The following is a 15649-nucleotide window of genomic DNA, read 5'->3' as shown; positions in this document are numbered from 1 at the left end:
TGGGAATCAAATATTTTGAAAGGTAAGAAAACACAACAATGAGCTAAAAGGAGCCTCTGCTATTTCATCCAAACATTGGCTTGGTTTTGACTTTCTAATTTCTAGCCAGAGATATTGCTTTTTTCCCATAGTGGTCCAGCACCCTGAAACTGAGAGGAGAACTTGCATAAACAGGTGCAGTATCAAAACTGGCTGCAATCATTTCTTATTTTTAAATTTCAGCATCAAAACTCATCTGAATATTTGCTGACTCAAGCATTTTTTGCCTTATAAATATTTGGCTTAAGGGGCACACGAGATGCAAAATCGGTGTGCTTCATTTGCATTTCTGTAAGTAAATGTTTAAAACTCTGGTAGTCTGAAATGAACTTCCTAAATGTTAATTGATGTTATTGAAAGTTGCTAAGGGCATATTCAAGGCATTTCAAACAATTAACAAACAATTTGATAGCAAATGAATTATTTCAGTAATGGCCCAAGCTACTGCCATACCTGTTGTACCACCTGTAGCAAGAAACTTTTACTTATTGAACAAGTATAGTAAATTGTGCAACTTAACGTGACTGAAAGTAATACTCATCTCAAACCTGATTTCTTCTCACTGGAGGACAGGCCTCCTTTTATGGCTGTTTCAGGCTATTTTTGATTTCTTCCATGGATCTCACTGTTGAAAGGAATTGATTGTATTCCAGCTGACATGTCACTCAGCCCCTCAAAGACCACAGCCATAACTTGCAATAATTAAACAAAAACTAAAATGAAGTGTATGCTTTGCAGCTCCCAAACCTGCAGGCCAAGCAGCAGAAAGCAGCTTGAAGTGACTCCAGACCTGGGCTGGGGATCCTCAGGTTCCTGGACACACTCATGCCAAGCATCCAGAAGACCTGCTGTCCTCCCTTCAGTACAGCAGGACCCTGGAAGACAACCATCGCCAAAACCCTACGAACAAGCTAACAGGAGGTAGAAAAGGTTTTAAAGAAAATTGGTTGATAGTTATTTCTTGTTAACATCTGCATGGATGGAGATCCCTGCAGTCAGATCACCAGCCAGTTATAGAAACAGAAAGAAATCAAGGAAAAAAGAACAGCATGTCAAAAACAAGTGATGTGCCTTGCTTACCACTCTAGGCAGCAGCTGAGTGCACTGAGAAGCAGCACAGCTATTCCATGTTACAAACTCAACAGGACAAAGCTGCTCTGCTCAGACACATCCATACAGCGGAGCACACACCATGCCTCCCCCCCCATCCTCCTCCCCTGCCTCCCCATTTATCCCAAGCCTTCTTTCCAGTCCAACCTCAAAATGTATGGAAAGCCGGGTTGAAAAGGAAGGGATCAAGTCTCCTTTCTACAAATCTGTTTAATGCTTACTGCACATGGGTTGTCATTGCATTGCCATTGAGGAGGGATCACTGCAGCTGTCTTGCTAAAGCTGTGGCTTACCTTCTCAGCCTTTCATTCCTGTGTGCCACACACCTTCCAGTAGGCTGCCTCCAAATGCTCTCTCCCTCGTATTAAAAGCCTGAGAGAATAACTTTCCATATTTATAATTACAACAGCCATTGCTTCAACCAAACGACAGATTCTGCTTTCAACTTTGCTGCACCACAGGGCTTCTGCATGTTTGTGTTCAGACCTCTAACACCTGAGAAAGCTCTTTCATGTTCATTTTGATGCTGGGTGCTGATCAAACTACTTGAGCTGAAGAAATTCTCTCAAAAGGGCTTTGTAGCTTACTAATGCTTTTTGCCCTTGTTAACTACAAAACATTGAGTATAGAGACATGGAGGGTCTGAAATTTACTCATCAGGATAAGAATAGTGGATGAATTTGGAGTTCCTCAATCCCAAGGAGGCAGATACAATCTTCAAATAACTGATACCGGCACAGGTCCTACAAGGAACTATTCTCTGCCTTTTAAACCCATGCATACTAACAAGGGGAGGCTTTTCTAGCTTAAAATGCTTCCCTAAAAGGATATTTTGAAAAGGCTAAGAAGTTGTTTTTGATTTTAAAAGCCCAGCCTACATCCACAGTATCTGTAAGATAAATACAATAAATGTCATTGAACTAGGTATCTTGGGCATTATCTTGTTCACAATTATTTATCCACAATAAACTTTAAACATTATCCTTTTTGCAAGATAATGTGACACTTGATTCAGAATAGCAATCTACTAAAAATGCCAAATGCATAAAGAGCACACAGAAGTCCAGACTCAATAGGTGTGTTGGGAAAAATGCACATGTCCGCATAAACAGAGGATCATGTTCTGCAGAACTGTCACTCCAGCATTTTTGCCGGAGCACTACACTCACTTAAGTATCCCCTGGGGCATCAACCATCAGGAGATACAGGATGACAGATGTACCATCCCAAACAACAAATCCTACTGTGATTTTAATTGCATTGCAGCAGCCATTTTATTTTTTTGCAGAGCCTCTAAGACTCTGCATTGCTTACTTGCTTCCAGTGATTCAGCAGTTTATTTTTCAATACACTAATCCCTCCTTAAGACAGTTTCTCATTCCTTTCAAGCAGTGCTTTGACAGCAGCTACCTATATCTTTGTTGTTTAAGGCACGCCCCCCCCCCTTTTTTTTTTTTTACTAAATAGAAGTAGTTGATCTCAGACATACTTTTGTTCTCAGACTCAGCCATTCTTGCATCCATTTGAAGGCTCAGTCTTTTAGTGTTCAGGAACTATCCTCACAACACACTGTTCCTCTATATGTAAACTGACCTTACTACAGTATCACAGAAGTTTAAAAAGAGACTGAAGGAAACCTAAAACCCACAGGATAAGAAGCAGTGACACCAGCCTACAAATATAAGCCATCTTTGAAACGTTGTTTACAATATCTGGAAAATAGATGTATTCTGTAATTTTCAGAGGACTCCAACAAAATTGTCTAGTGGCTATTTTTGTTCCTAACTTACCTAAAGGGTGCAGAAAGTTCAGTTAATAGGCAAAAAAAAAAAAAAAAGACAATGGGCAAAAGTGGCAACCTCCTTTGGAAGAGGCATGTCCTGGCAGTGTGGAAGTATCAGCAACTCAGAATCAAGGTTGATGCATCTTGACCTACATTATCAATGGCTCAAAGCTTCCTGTTCAGTTTAGGGTCCTTTTATTAAAGTAATGAACATTTTAAAATAGCATCCTGGCAATAAGGAGCCCAAGGAATGAGAGTTATTTTCCTTGGATCTTGTAAAGCAAAGTGATGCCTGGAAAGCAGACAATTCCCATATTTGAAGGGGCAATCTAAAAATTAGATACAGCAAGCTTGTATCTGAGTAATTCACTTACAAACAGACCCATAGTTCCTCCAGTTGAACAGCTTTCCAACTGGAACAGTGGCAGTTCTTCAGATTCATATAGCCAACAGCTACAAGACAAACATGCACAAACATGCAAAGGAAACTATCACTTTGTTGCTGAATGCCACTGGAAGAAAAGCCTTGGTTTTAAACCACTGCATAATTAACTGCTGTATAGACTATAAGGCAGAAATTATATCCATTATAATTTTATTTCCTAGAGCTATTGCCCATCCAGCACATTCAGTATTCCTATGCAGAAAAGCACGTTTCCGCAGCACCACTGTAGACTATGTCTGCTGGTAATGTCTAATTAAAATACACTAAGCCTGGTTGGTGAATACAACACAGATGCTGCAAGCTTTCTAAGATGACCATTTGCCTGTAGCTGTTTTAATTACCTTGACAGGTAATGAAGTAGTATTTGATAATTACAATATTAAAATGCACAAATGTTTCCTTTCAAATCTGTATTTACTGAGTCACTTCAGTAAACATCCAGTTCTGACTTCCCAAACAGACCAGAGAAAGCCTTGGCTTCCTCCTTGCTTTCTTTATGGCTTAGCAATGACCACACGCTGTTAAGAGCATGGATTAGAAAGTCCTCCCCTCCCATAGAACTTGAAGGTGTATAAAATCTGAATTTATAATCCTCATAAAAGTACAAGTGCAGGAACATGTAACTCCCCACCCTGCTTTTCGAAAAAAAAAACATGCTTTGCTCAGCTTGTTGAAGGCAACATGCCTGTTCAAGGTATGCTGCTAGCCAAAAGCCCCTATATGCTGTCTGCTCCAGTCCTTCACACTTACTATTAAACTGTCATTGAAGGACTTGGAATGCAGAACACAAGCCTGCAGCCTAAAAATAATATCCCTAGATCGGATCCTGCGCTTCTTATTCAGGTTCAATTAATCAGGGTTGCCTAAGTCTTCAGAGGTATTTTTCATCTGCAGATTTTGAAAAAACCTTCCAAATGCAATGGGTATCAGTACCCCCCATTTACTATGGGAGAACCATAAACAAGATTTGACCCAAGAAAGAGCTTTGAGGCTAATTTAGGAGGACTGTCCAAAGGTATGAGAAGTGCATTATTCAAAGTTATCTTTTATGTAAATAAGCTTTCCCTTTCAGACCACTACAAAGCGATATCAACATTTACCATAGTCTTTGAACACCTCACACAGGGAGCTTTGCAAGTGTAAGTCCCACGCAGAATAATAGCTTACTTCATCTAAAACAGTAGTTCAGTTTGCATTGTAAACACCCAGCACTGAGATACATCTGAATTACTCAAAGAAAAGGAATCAAGGTATTATTTTGATAAAGCATCTGTAACCTCTCCAAACAGATAGACCAATAACATCTAAAACTACAAACAAAGCCACATTTTAAAATATTTCATTGTAAACTCTGGAAAGGTTTTGTTCTTTGGTGATAACAATATAATTCACTCTCAAACATATGCTGTTCTTTGGCAACAGTTTTATCTGTGGAGATCAGCCACATGGAGCCAAGATTTGAGAGGCAAAGGCAATGTAGCAGGGATGCAAAAGAAAGCTCAGCCTTCTGCTCTTGCCTGGACCAAGGCTAGCCTCTGAAGTGCAAACTATCACACTTATATTAGTGTTTAACACTCATACTATTCCAGAAAAAAACAAGAGCATTTCAGGATGAATAGGACAAAACCTACCTCAAATAACAGTATTGATTCCTTTGTACTTTCAAACAGATACCATTAAGATATTTGGGTTTCAGAAGTGACAGTTTTGATAATTAAAATTTGACAGTCTTTTGATAATTCAGCTGTCATTCAATGATTAACTAAACATCAAATTTTAAAAATCTCATTACAAAAAAGAAAGAGACAAACCTGAAAGTGCTCCGAGATACCAATCTCCTTTCATAAACTGCTCATTCAAGTTACACACCTTGTTTTAAACAATGGTATGTTTACAGAAAGTTTTCTGAAGGCCAGCTGCTCCATGTTTTCTATAAATCTTGAAATATAGAATTGCCTAAATGCAATATGCACCTTGAGAAATTTAAACAAAGATTTCCACCAGTCATTCAAGAATTAAACAAAACCCACTCTCAAGGCACTGAGAAACTCAGGGACAGATTCTTTAGTCTCAGACAAACACCACAAAGAAGATCCAGACATTTAATGCAATTGCTTTAAGACCATAAAAAATAGTATCAATAAATCAAAAATCAGTATTAAAGAATGTTACCTTCTCCAGTGCATGATATGTAGTCTTCAGTCAAGTTTCCAATACCTGAAAGAAATAATTGATATGGAAAGTCACATAAATGCTTTAAGTCATTATGTTCTTCCTTATACATGTTAACTAATTTTGCAAAGAAAGAAGCCAACTTTGATGTTTAAGTTTGCTATTTTTAAGGTACCACAGTGAAGTGGTTGGGTACTCTATAGGAAGTTCCCACTCCTGCCTCGCAGCTCACTGAGTGCCCTGAAGGCTACCCCACAGGACACCGAGGGTCAGCAGCTCCGCCTGGGGCTGTCTGAACCTTCCTTCTCAGCTCTGACTTATACAGCCAGAACACTTTCAGCCTGCTAAAACCACTCAGTGAATCCCCATCTTCTCCAAACACACATTGCTATTGGCCTTGCAGGTGGCAGAAACCCCCAGGTATTACCCTATTTCTGCTGAGGGGCAATGTCAGAAGGTGACAGCCCAACGTAGATCCCAGAGAAAGGGCTGAAGCACGGCCATTTCCCACAAAGTCCCAGTAAAACCATTAGATAATCCAAATGACTAATAACGTTTTGAAAACTAGAAAAACAATGGGAAACTGTTTCAATACATAGCTTTATTGTATCTGTTCACACATTTGGTAGCTGGCTATGAGACAAAATACATACAGCAGAGTCAGATGTTTATGAAACCACAATTGTCTGAGCATCATAACGGAGCAAGAATATTAATCTAAGATTTTTCATACTGTTAACACAATTCAGATAGAACAGGCACAAAGAAGTCTGACGTTTTGCCTAAAGACAAGTGTTTGGACACCCATTTTCCAACTCAGTGCTTGCAGGCCGTATGAGAACTTCAGCTGAAGGGTTCACACCCAGCAGAGGACCCCTCCTGCCTTTGGTAAGTCTGTAAGAGTTGCTGTAGAAGTCCCTGAGAACATGAGGTTTCCATGCCACCTGCCCTTACCAGTTTTGCAGTTGGAGATTGTGTTAAAGAATCCTGTTACAGGTAGTCTACAGGCACATTATGGCCTCATTTAACAAATGTTAAATGAGTTAGGGACTGCTCACAGTCAGCTGGGATGTTTCAGTAGACCCGGTGTTCCATTTTTCAGCCCACACTTCAGAGTTACGCTCACAAAGTGCAAGGAGTTGCACAGCACTCGCTGCCTCCAGGATTTGCTGGAGGGAAGAGCCGAGGCCTGCTGAGCAGTACCTGGGATCCAGCACCAGGAGCGGGGAAGCGTATTTGTGGGGGAACAGGCTCCAAGGCAGGCAGCACCAGATGGAGCCCCACTGAAGTGGGCACAACACCGGGTGGAGCGGGTAAACATTTGACATCAGGAAGAAGTGAAAGGCTTCATACCTATCAAAATATTACTGTATTTACTGTGACTGTTCAACTCATCTCTACAGTCGCAACTCGTACGAGAAATGCTCTGACACCAACATCGCTATGTATTTTCAGATACCTAAAAATGCATCCCTTGCTGCTGAACACCAGAAAAACCCTCCAGTTTTTACTTCAAAGATTCTGACACTCTCTATACTTGCCTATCCATCCCCAGCATATCCCTCAGCTTGTGTGAGCACAAGGCATGGAGCCAAAGCAGAGAAGAGGTTTCCTTCAAAACACCTGCCACCCAACCTTCAGAGCTGCATTTGTATTTTTTGAAAATCCCTGTCATGCATGCATAATTGAGCTCAGGGGTTTTTTTTTGATGCTCATGTGGGAGACTCTGGCTGGATCAACTCATTTCTCTTCCCCCACAATCCCTGTGCACTGAGCACCAAGCCTCCCACTGCTTGCTTTGGTGGGAGGCATTCACACAATGTTTCAGGCAGGACACAGGACCTCCTATACATCCGCTGAATGCACTGGACACCAAATAATCTGGGGTAGCACAGACCAGTGACACCAGTTAAAATCTGCATTACAGTTTCTAATTCTCTGATCAAGCCAGCAGCGTGTACATGCTCAAAGACTTCAGACCCTGCAGCTTCCAACAACAGAAACACTTGCATGGACAATTTCTTACAACGCTTTGCGTTGACACAGAGGTGTAGACTTGAAAAACAGGGAATAGGCAAATTCAGGATGTTTTACTTTTGGTACAGTATTTCATCCTGCAGTAATTGCACAAAGCTGAACACGGCTCTTTGTAGTCACGCATTTGAGACTGATTAAAGTAATTGTACTTTATCCTCACAAGCAGCACTGAACCTGGATTTTCAGGCTTGAAAAGCTAAAGCATTTAAACTACATTACCAGCAACCATTCAGCAGTGCCCAGGCAATTTTGCTGAATAAAAAGCCTCCCACAGCTCGGGGGAGGGTTGGCCATAGCTTCCAGTCAATTCAAATGCACACTTCCAATTCAGGTGAAGAACAGGCTGAAACAGGTACCAGGGGAACAAGCAGCGCTCTCCCCTAGGTGACACTATGGAAGGCAGCATGCTGAAAACTGGATTTAGCAGCTTCAGTATTTTCTGCATCCCTTGTCAACAGAAGGATTTGAAAAAAAAGCATCGGAATGCAGATATGAAGTTGTCTCCAAAGGAAAAAAGCAACAACCCTCTTTTAATGTGGCTCCCCAGTCACCGCTCCAGTTGTTCTCAAAGCTGTGACTTCCAAAAAGCCTAAAAAGAAATTCAGCTTTACGCTATCCTCATTTTCTGTAAAAGAGCAGCACATACTTCAAGGGAAAAAATTACTTAAGAATAGAATAGAGGCACCACTTCATTTCACAGAAATACTGCATAATTGCACCAAAAAATTTACTTTTTTCAGGTAAAGACAGTTCTCTGGGAGCTGGCAACAGAGAATTGATGAGAGCCTGAAGAGCTGATCTCATCTGCTGCCTGCAGACAGCCTCACACAACACTCCACGCTTACACTGACACACTAACAAGACTGAGCTGAAAGAAGCTATCCCAAAGAAAGCTGAGGTGCCTTTCACACGTGGAGGTTTATCATCTTAATACACAAATACTGACCTTCCTAATGCATCTGTCCCCAGAGTACTTGCACAAGACAAGACTACACAGTAAGGGTAACAGTTCTGTGGGAGACAGTCAGCCCTGGTCAATGGAAGAATATTACTGATGCATCACATTATTGATTCATCAGGCCCTGAACCCCAAAGTTTTCCTTTGGTCACTTCCAACACACAACCTATTTGGTGGTTTTTCCTTTTTTTTTTTTTTTTTGTCCCCAGTTCTATTCTGGGTTGATTCAGCTAGCCTACTCTTGCACAGTTTTGCAGCGCCTGCCAAGCCAACAGACTAGTCTTGTCCTGTTTTCCCATCTTTCAAATTTACTATTTTTAAGGAAAGCTTAAATTGGGATACTATAAGATTTTGCATCTGTCTCTGCTTCCTTCCAATCTCAAATTAAGCACTCCAGAAACTCTGACTGCAGATCTGTCTTTACCCCAAATCCTCTAGATACTGTTTAAGAGCTTTCCCTGCTTCTGTTTCCTAATATGAATTTGACATCCTTCAAAGCTTTCATTCTTTATAGAAAGACAATATTCTTCACTCCACAACAAGCTAAAGAAACGTTAGAACCACAAGCTTGCTAGCCCACAGGCTTATTAATACAGGTTATTAAATAACCAAGTGCTTCTGAACCTGCTCTCTCATTTCCAGCGGTGCTACCAACCTTCATAAAGAAGGTGTTCACTGCAATTGCTTGTATTGCTTTCCCTATTCCTGCTCCCGGAAGACTCAGAGCAAACCCCATGCCACCCTTCTTTGCCCTAATCCTGGCTCAGCTGTCCTCTCAAAACCAAAGAGGACATTAACTCTGAAGTGCCACCATTTTCCTAGCTGTATCACTGGGCGAAAAACCTCTTAGCGGGACCACTTGCTCTCAAGCATCAGCCACATCATTTCCTTGCTGAAGCACATCTTGCACACCAGGAAACCCCGTTCAATTCAGCCTCCTCCACCAGCTGCAGCTGCTGCAAGGGGCAGCCCTTCCTCAGTAAGGTCTGAATCCTTGGCTTGCCTCCTGGTCCCGAATTCAAACATTGTTATTAACACAATAGATTGATGAGAGGAGCTAAACAGAAGAGAGTTTTCTGAAGCTGAAATATAAATCCAGTATTCATTTGTCGCAGAAACATTTCCTGTGCATTTAAACATTGTGTAGCGAGTCAGCCAAAAGCATTTTTCAAGTGTAATCTATCTCATGCAGAAAAACTCAAAAAGCCTAATCACCGTCATAGCTCTCCCAGGATTTGTTAAGTTTAGCTTCAAAGTAAAATGCCATCAAAATAGAGATCTCATGTAGTTTATTGTATGAAAAAAGTGAAAATTAAATATTTCAAAGTGTTATTTTTAGGTAGCAAAATACCTTGTCCCATCAAGTGGAGAAGAGCATTACACATTTATATTGGATTTCTAGGCTTTATAAGGCAATTTGTTTGATGCCATTTGCTTCACAAATGAAAAGAACATGACCTGCATGACTGCATATTGATAATAAAATAATCTTTAGACAGCAGAATTCTTCAGAGATTGTCAAAGAAATCTCAAAATGATTCACCAGCTGGTTCATAAATTGAGCTCCTAGGCTGCATAAGCTTAGGATTGCCTGTTACTTAAAACTGCCTTCCCTGATCTATCAGAATGGGCTCAAAACACACGGCTTACTGACCCCACACAGGAAAGAGGCCCACGTACATAAAGTTGCTCTTTCAAGCCCATGTAGAGTTACACTTGAGTAGTCCATATATACAAAAAGCCCCGTATAACTACAGGAGACTGCATTTAGAGAGGATGATGCGTTCATCAACTTCCTACTTTAAATGCAACGTAATGAAATGCACGAGGTTGTTTTGCATTGTCTGAACTGCTGATTAAGAGATCCTTTGCTCATTTGCGTACAGTGCATCAACCGAGTCACTTACTGAAGGTTACTAACAGAATACGTCAGGCTTCTATGACAAAAGGAAAATTCACTGTGAATAGTTGGTTCTTTTGTGTGTGTTTCCTCATTACCAAGAGGTGTAGCTTTGCCTCCACAGTCCTCTACAGCTTGTTTTCCAAGCACCAGAAGGGGATGGGTTGTACCAACTCTTTGCTGACAACCAAGCTTTATTCATCATTATAAACTGCAGGTTTAGAGTCTTAATTTTTAATGAGATGTTAAGAGCCCATGGAGTCGCTCTAATGCTGTAGAAGGTCCAAGTTTAAGCCTTCACTCTGATGTTTCTCCCCAGGGAGTGGAGGCAGCCCAAGCTCTCCATACCACACAACTCCCTGGTCACTTCAAAGATCAGCTCTGCCCCAGACTTAAATCAACAGTTTCTGAAACACCAAGGCCAGTCCACCACAGCTTTACAAAACAGATGGGAGCTTCTGATGCTTCTGCATTTCTGCGTTTTTCTGATTTCCACTTGGTGACTTGTGCAGCTGCACCTGGGCAAACACCCACACAGCTGAAGGACAAGGCAGAAAGGACGTCGTTCAATGTCATATCAGAGCAATTCCTTGCGTGAAAGAGCAAGCTGAAGTTAACAGGCTATTCCTACCAGAGAAGGGAGTGGACCATTAGTTCCCCTTCATTTCTTGCTCCTATCACTCTGTTATATTAAATCTTCTCTTACTGGGATTGAAATGCCAGAAGCCAAGATCATCAGTCTGATCAGGAAAAATCTCTAATCACTTTAACCAATTACGAAATACCAAACAAGAAAGGTCAGTGATGAAAAATCATCATGCACTGAGTAATTAATATCTATAAAGCCTGTAATAATTAGCAGCCTTGATTGTTGATTTCTGCTTTTCATGTTTTACCATTTTGTTTTTATTTGAGGTGACAATTTAATGTTTATTTGCAAGCTAAGGTATGTATTCACATAGTCCCCTGATTGCTGTAAATGAAGGCCTTAAATATTTACTGCTAGTAAAGCATTTAAACTTTTAGCAAGATTATCTTCCAATATTCAGCAGTGTGAGATTTTATGACCTTGTGTGTTGAGGAATAATCTTCTGCAACAAGATAAAATGGATGCACGCCCACAGTCTATCCTTGCTGGAGCTACAGCTCCATCACCATTAAATTGTTTGTTTTCCTTTTTTAATTTGTTCCTCATCCTTGCAAACCAGAAGACATTTCAGATCGCCTACATACTCCGTCAACACCATGTTCTCCAAAACAAGGTCTTTTGCTTTCTAAGTTGCTTTCTTATACAAATTGCCAAGTTACATAAGGAGGTCACAGTGCACAGATACATGGAGCCTGCACAGGATTTTGCAGTTAAACATATCCACACGAACTACATAAAATACACATCTCCTGGTGCTTAGCTTCCATTCTCTTATAATAAAGCAACAGCTATTCACTGTCAGAAGACAGCAAATAAAGTCAAGTGCAAACTAAAAACCTAACAACAGGAAAAAACACAGGTGGTGAAAGTAACTGAACAAAAACTTCCAGGTCTGAAAGGAGCTGAACGAGTAAATGCCAAACACAGGACAGAGATCAGACTGTCCCCCATCTGTGACAACTAAAAGCTATACACAGTTAAAACTACAGTGGTGGAGAAAAGCTATGTTTAATGCACACCTTGCATCTTTTTTTTTTTTTTTTTGAGGCGGGTGGAAGGTATACAAACAGGCAAGTCCCAAAAAATAAGCAAGACCAAAATACTTTGGAGCAAGAGATATACATTAAAGCCTCATAGATGTATTACTTGCAACAAGCACACTAAATACTAATTGTAAAAATTAGAGAAAAGCTTAACATACAGTAGTAAACCACTTCCTTTAAATTAATTTTATAACTTGATTTCTCAAATCTAAACTGAAACCATAAGGGACCATGACAATTTTTCCCTCCAGCAGGCAGGCTGCCTCTTCCCTTTTAAATTCCCACTCCTGCAGCAACACCATGTGAAAGAATTAGGGAATATTTTATCAATTAATTCTCTCAGAGTCACTAGGTTATGACTAGGGGGAAAAAAATCTGTTGCAATGTAATCTATCTACATTCAGAAGCACAGAAAGCTATTAGTTTGCATCCTAGTGATACCAAGCCCTTCTCATACAAACAGTAGAACAAGCTAAGCTACCCAGCCATGACATCTGTCAAAACAGACCAGGTCTCAAGTAGTAATTTATATGGGTAGCTTTCTTCCTCTCCTTCCACTGGTTCAATTATTGCAGCAGTATCATGAATAAACGGTATTATTTTCAGGGGAAATTAGAAAAAGGGAAATATAATAAGCTTAGGATTTGCCTAAGATCCCTTCCTTTGTTATTTTAATATATCTATAAATTGCTCTCCTTCCATGCATTGTATTCTGCTGCTGTAAACTTACCAGTTCACCAATTTCCTCCTAATTCTGATTCACCTATTTTGCCATAACGACCTCTCCATTACTGAGTCCTGTTCAGCTTAATCAGATAATTAACTTGACTACATTAATAGATGTACAAGACACATGAAAATAGCACGTACCCTACACCCTGGGTAATCTATGAGTATTAATGAACTTAGCTATGAAAACTAGCATGTGAGGAGAAGATTGTGTCCTTAGTGACTGAGTGGAGTGTGATCATGCCTTCATACTACACCTGTATATTCATTTTTTTTGTGTTTTTGAACAAAAAGCAGGCCAGGTTTGCTTATGGACTCAATGGTCCACCTCACATAAGCCAAGCAGTTGCCTCCTTCCAGACACCAAAGCTGACAGATGGAAAAAAGGCTGAGAAGTTCCTCAGTCGTTTTGGTAACAACACCATTTTAAATGGCAGCGAATATAAAGCACAGCATTTTCATTGCTGTGCTATTCTCTTCTGTTCTTAGTAACAGGTACTTCTGCCTTGATCCTTTGGCACCTGACACTAAAACTCAAGCAAGAGCTAAGGCCATACTTCAGTAAGAAGAGCACATTAACAGTGACATGCTTTTCAAAGGCTAATGCTCCCAGCAGCTCTGTTTTGATGGGGTGACAGTCTCTTAAGCTGATGCAGCCCACAGGGTAGAGGAGGGAGATCAAAGAGGTGCAGCTGGAAGCCACAGCCAGACCTGCTCAAGGATCACGGGTAACCCCACCGGAGAAGACAAAATCCTGTTCGTGAAGGTCACAACCGAAACGTCGCAACAGTAAATGTGTGAACCGGGATAAAGGACTCAGCCAAACACTCAGAATTTCAACTGTGTAGGCAGAACACCTAGAAGAGCAAGGCTGACCCTGAGCAGAGTAAAGCAGTGCTGGATCTGACTTTGATCCCGCTGATCTCATGTTCTGGGCATCTGTTGTCCATAGGAGAATTACAGCACAGCACTACTGGTAAGGGCAAAGCATCCAGGACCTCTAAAAATAAATTAAAAGAAAAGGAAGTTTGGATCTAATTCAAAACAACCAAACTTTTAAAATAACTATGTTTTAGGGGAAAAAGTACAAGCTTGCAACTTCTTTCTCACTATGAAGCAGAAGGAAGCCACTGCCTCCCATAGATGAGTGGAAACATCACCACAGCAGGGCTCAAGTTAGCAGAAGTACCACTGCACCAAGATGGATGAGCTCTGGAGAAACAACAAACAAGCTTTGCTGTGTTTGAAACCCGTACGATTGTTCTCCATTTCATCAGTACGTTGCTTGAAACATTCTCGCCAAGGCAATTGGCTCCGGGTGCAGATGCATGCTGCAGCAGAGCAGGGGATGGAGGCAGGCAGGGCTGTTTTTGCCAGAATCGAGGCCTCTTCTCAAGGCAGCCAGGAGAGCTGCCAGGCCCCAGCAGCCCTCCTGAGGGAGGTGGAGGAACCACAGGTGGAGCCAGCAGCATCCCCTCCCCGGCCATACAAAGGCAGCACCTGGGGACCAGGGGGCAAACACAGCAGGGAAGAGCTTCCATCCCCACTCAGAACAGATCAGCAGCAGCTGTCTACCTATAGCTAAACCACCATGGTGCAGGCAGCAGTGGGCAGCATGGGGCTCCTACAGTTGCCACCCAGCGAGATGGGCAGAGCAGCTCCTGGCCAGGGTTGGGGGAAACCAGGACCATTCAGAGCAGGATCTGGGCTTCTCCCAGCAGCTCCACTTCCCCAGTTGCAGCCTCCACCAGCAGAACAGCGAGTTGGCTCATTACATTGTTTCACCAAACACGTATTATTAGTAAAACAGATTTGTTGTGGCTGCTGCACCACAGCTGATGAGAAAATATGTTCTGAAGAGAAAAAAGGAGAGCATCAACTTTCCCATAACATAGAAAAATCTGAAAATAAGCAGAGATGTCCATAGTAGATAAAATCAAATATGTTGACATTCAAGGTGTATACATAATGTACGAGTAATCTACATATGTATGTATGTTATAGAGTCTTGCAAATAAATATTATTCTTCATAAAAATTTAGACTCCATAGGATGGTATAATTCTATTTTGTATATCTTGCAAAATAGTATAAAGATATTTTGGATATATTTTTATATCCCACATTAAATATTCTGAGAAATGTAGCCCTGTCAAGCCAAGTTCTTGCATGCTTGAAACTTTCAGAAATCAAAGATTTAACAAAACTGATGTTTTATTCCTTTGTGTATGCATTATAGTTATCTTTTAAACAACATACTTATCTAAAGCCTTGGGTTAAGCACAGCTCTGAGGTAAACAAGTAACAGCACTATCGCTGCATCTACTTGAATCAGACTCTAGCCTTTCCTCTGCAATGAAGTAGGCTAGCAAACATTTAGAAGTTAAACTAAGGTTACTCTTTTTTCTACCATCATTTTAAGGAGTACTGGATTTTTAATAGAAGTTCTAGTTTTTTTGTTTGTTTGTTTTGTTCTGGTTTTGTTTGTTTGTTTGTTTTGGGGGGGTGTAAAAATAAGGTTACAATTTTCTTTTTATAAAAAATATTTAGAAATTAAGCAAGTAAGACCATTTATCTGGATTTGTTTTTCTAGGCAATTCTACCAAAAAAAAGTGTCTAATTTAAATTTCACATCAGTTTCAAGATCAACCCCATCTCTAACTTTTAATTCTACTTGAATCTGCTGCTCAAAGGTGGCATGTAGCACTAGAGATCTTGCTGTGATCTAGCTGGAATCAAGTGCAGTGATTCAGCTCCCCTCCCTGCTCTTCTTGAAAGAGTTAAG

The 15649-nt window shown here is 40.8% G+C and overlaps 1 protein-coding gene across 4 annotated transcripts in view; it reads right to left on the bottom strand.

Annotated features, from left to right (window-relative positions):
- Window positions 1-15649, bottom strand: part of CNTN4 (contactin 4) — a 294079-nt gene that overhangs the window by 250755 nt on the left and 27675 nt on the right. For all 4 annotated transcript variants that reach the window (XM_035337706.1, XM_035337710.1, XM_035337704.1 and 1 more), the window contains exon 2: window positions 5550-5594. The gene's annotated coding sequence lies outside the window, so the exon portion shown is untranslated. The remainder of the gene's footprint in view (window positions 1-5549; window positions 5595-15649) is intronic.

Source organism: Oxyura jamaicensis, chromosome 12 (assembly GCF_011077185.1).
Source record: "Oxyura jamaicensis isolate SHBP4307 breed ruddy duck chromosome 12, BPBGC_Ojam_1.0, whole genome shotgun sequence".
In the NCBI taxonomy this organism is placed as follows: Eukaryota; Metazoa; Chordata; class Aves; order Anseriformes; family Anatidae; genus Oxyura; species Oxyura jamaicensis.
Note: the sequence above shows the minus strand (reverse complement) of the source record. Positions and strands in the feature narration are given on the sequence as shown.